This window comes from Oxyura jamaicensis, chromosome Z (assembly GCF_011077185.1).
Source record: "Oxyura jamaicensis isolate SHBP4307 breed ruddy duck chromosome Z, BPBGC_Ojam_1.0, whole genome shotgun sequence".
NCBI classification, from domain to species: Eukaryota; Metazoa; Chordata; class Aves; order Anseriformes; family Anatidae; genus Oxyura; species Oxyura jamaicensis.
Window position 1 is genome coordinate 78,501,159 of NC_048926.1, and position 3,672 is coordinate 78,504,830.

At 50.3% G+C, this 3,672-nt stretch overlaps 2 long non-coding RNA genes across 5 annotated transcripts in view; both read right to left on the reverse strand.

Annotated features, from left to right (window-relative positions):
- Positions 1-3,672, reverse strand: part of LOC118156028 — a 110,866-nt gene that overhangs the window by 96,177 nt on the left and 11,017 nt on the right. The gene's annotated exons all lie outside the window — the stretch shown is intronic.
- Positions 49-3,672, reverse strand: part of LOC118156029 — a 5,198-nt gene continuing 1,574 nt past the window's right edge. The window contains exons 2-3 of the long non-coding RNA XR_004746118.1: positions 2,281-2,283; positions 49-1,926 (exon numbers count right to left, since the gene is read on the reverse strand). This is a non-coding gene — a long non-coding RNA (uncharacterized LOC118156029). The remainder of the gene's footprint in view (positions 1,927-2,280; positions 2,284-3,672) is intronic.

Consider the following 3,672-nt stretch of genomic DNA (forward strand, 5'->3'; position numbering starts at 1 on the left):
ATAGATCTGATCATCCTTAAACAAAAAGAGAGGAGGCGCACACGTGGGTTTGGGAGTAAATGTCACTTTCATTTCCAATGCTAGGCGCGGAGTAAGACACAGAACATTTTTTAACACTTTGACAAGGGGGGAGGCGGTCTCGTCTCCATCATGTCTTTCTGCTTCAGTAGCTTCCTCAAGGAAACCCTCTCGGAACAGAGAAGCATCTGTGCTCGCGTTCTGAATAGAAGAATAAAAATCGGCCATCACTTTTTTCATCTTTGTGCAGCTCCACCGAGTCCTCAGTAGATATAAATTATTAAGCTTGCCTACCCTTCAGTGTAAACTTTTTGAAAGCCTGCTTTCATATTACTCGAAGCAAACCCCCAACGCTTTGTCTCAGATGCACGCAGACAGTTTGGTTTGGTTTGGTTTTCCCTCAGTTCGGTCCACACAGTATCACCATCTTCATCATCACCACCTACTAGCTTTGTTTGCAAGGCCACTTCATTGCAATGAATCACTACGCAAAATGAAACTCGGCCTTCCCAAATAGTTTCCTGAGAATATATATATGTATTAGGTATATATATATAGGTATATATGTCCTCTCACCCCAGCGCAACGTTAACTGGCCTGGGTCCTTACTTATTTGTTTTGTTATGACAGCAGCGGTTGCACGCGCATTGTTTACCGGCAGGACCGTCTCCTCGTCGCAGCAGCTAGCTATCCATTCTGGCGTCTGACAACTTCACCTTTTGGAATAAGTACGCCATTTAATTTCCTCCACTCCCACCTCCAGCTGTAAAAATGTTAGATTCAATAAGCATTCCTGACCTTTCTCGGGTTTTACTGTCTCTTGCAGTAGTCTTTCATTTTCACGCGCTGTACGATGATCTTGAAGGAGTTTTTACTTTCGGTTATCTAGCTTTATGAAGACCAAAACACTCATACAGCTAGATAACCAAAGATAACAACTCGCTTCCCTCAAAGCTTTTTTATAAAAAAATATTTTTTTATTATTATTTTTTTTTCCTCCCCCTTGCTAGACTCCAAATTCTTTCTGGCAATCAGCCGTGTTGTCTCCTCCAAGAACACTAGTCCCGCTTTAAAATATTCATCCTTTTATGCAACTGTGACCTGGTTTGTGTGTCTGCGTGCATGTGCAGCTAATAACATCCCCCCCAGAAAAAAGAGATCTGTTGCCTCCAAAGTTTATTCCGAACTTTTCCTTTCAGCCAGTGATCTCCGGCAGCGGTAGCCCACAATTCGTCTGCTCGCACCAGAAAATAAAACCCGCTATTAAGGTGCGTCAAGCTGCGTGAAGAGCGAGAAGCATCCGTCCCTTCGCAGGCCTCTATTTGCATTGTAAATCGCTTCGTTCTCAAGAAAGGCTCTTCATAGCCCCTATGAAGACGTAAAAGCCAGCGGCAGTTTCCAGCGCGGTGAAAGGAGGAAGGAAAAAAAAAAAAAAAAAAAAAAAAAAAAAAAATAAAAACCCATTCCGGTAGAAAGTGAGGAGATGACTCGAGAATCCGGCTCCTGAGCCCTGAAGGCTATGCAGGCAGAGAGCGTTTTAGCCAAACAGTGGCAGCTCGGTCGCAAACACCGTGCGTGCGTGATTTTTGGGGGGAAGATCCTCGGTTTCTCGGGGCTGGCGAGAGGCAGGCGCGCTCCTGCCGGCTTGCTGCCGATCCCGGCGTGAGAGGAGGAGAAAATGGGGGGCTCCCGGCGCCGAAACGTGGGCCGAGGTCAGAGGTCCCGTGCCGCGGGAGGCCAAGGTGGAGAGGACGCCAGGCGAAAATCTCTGCTGTGCATTGAGCCCGGCGGCGGCCTCCATCCGGCGCAGCCTCCATCCGGCGCAGCCTCCATCCAGCGCAGCCTCCGCCCGCCGCCCTCACCTTCCTGCCGGCCGGCGCAGGCCGCTCTGCCGTCCGCCGGCCCTCTCTAAGGACAGATAAAAGCGTTTTCAGGTCTTTTTTTTTCTTTCTTTTTTCTTTTTCATCTTTTTTTTTTTTTTTTTTTGGAGGGGGGTGGGTTGGCCTCCCTGCCCTTCTCTTCTGTGTCAGCCTCTGCCCTGCCTCCGCGGGGCCGGCGGGGAGGGACGCACTTTGCTGCCAGGGCCTGGCCTCTGCGGGTGCCGGGAGCCGCCGTGAGATGGATCGCACGGGCAGCTTCTGCCTTTGCCTCTGTCTGCCCCGCAGGTATTGACACCGGGACGGCTCCTTGCGCGCTGCCCTCCGCGTGTGCGCGGGGGATGCTGCGGGCAGCTTGCTCCGCCGTGCTTTATAGCATCCATACCTTCTCCCTCCCATTCTCTCTTCTTCCTTCCCTCTCCCCCTGCGCGCCCGCGGTAGGGTGCGCCGACGCTCACCGGGGGCGGCGAAACGCCTCCGTGAACAAAAAATAGCCGATTTATCCTCGATTTGTATTGACCTCGCACCCGGAGTGGGGAAACCACGCATTACCCGTGGGACCGGGGGAGGTAAAGTCTGCCCCGGCTGTTCCCCCACGTTACGCGAGGATTTAGGATTTCAGCCTCTCGACCTCCCCCTCACTTCCCCCAAAAGAACATTACACTCTGAATTATTTAACGGTATGATTCCTACAGAATTTCTTCCCAAGTCCGAAGTGCAAACATCACAGGTCTCTCGGGTGCACACGATGCGGTGAATCTTCGCACCGAGATCTGCAGTATTTACAGTAGAAATTAATAAATGCGCTTCAGGAGCGGCACCAGGAGTAAGACGTGCACTGGAAAATTCGGCACAGACACGGTATGGGCTGCTCAAGGAATTACGACCTAAAATTCGTGCTGCTGCTTCTCTTCTCAGGTGTAAAATAACGCACAGCACACCCTGTTCTGTCCTCCCGTAGCGTTGTAGAGCACATGCCACCCCGCACTCACATGGATTTGTTTGTAAATTAACCCGTGTTTGCATGTGGTGCTGTTTTTAAGGGGGAAAAAATAAGTGCAGGGGGTTAAGCTGAAGCTCTGGTGGCTCTGCACTGGCAGCCTGTTTGCATGTGTGCTGCTGTGTGCACAGGGGAACCACACATACATGCGTCACTAGTGTTAAAATACACACGTACGTGCGTGTGGTTGCACTGCCAAGCGGCACCTGCATCAACCAGCCCATTTGTTATCCTGAGTTAATGTTATAAGGGCACGGAAACGGGGAAGCGTCTCATTTATCAGACAAGGCCCCAGATTAATGCTGCCACCAGGAAGTAACACGGACGCACTGCCGATGTGCCCGATCCTCAATTCGGCAGGGATGCTACTGACCAGGGAGCTCGCTCGGACTGGCAGCCCTCGAATCCGAGATGGAATATTTTATTATTTTATTTATTTATTTACATGGTGCCTGTCAGATATCCCGGTACTGGGGGGCACCGCAGTTTGGGGGCACGAGTGCTTTTTATACCAGGGGCCAAGGAGCGAGTCGTGCTAGTGCTCTTTGTGGGTATTGCATGGTCTGGCACGGAAGGGTTAGGGTCCCTATAACGCCGCGTTGTTGGTTACCCTGCTCCCTCATTACCTCTCAGTCTGCTCAGACACAACAGACGCGACTGAATTAGACATCTGCAGGCACATGATCATTGCGATAGTATGTAAAATTCTAATGAGCTCTTCTGAATGGGCAGAGAGACAGAAATATATATATATATATATATATATTTCTGTCTCTC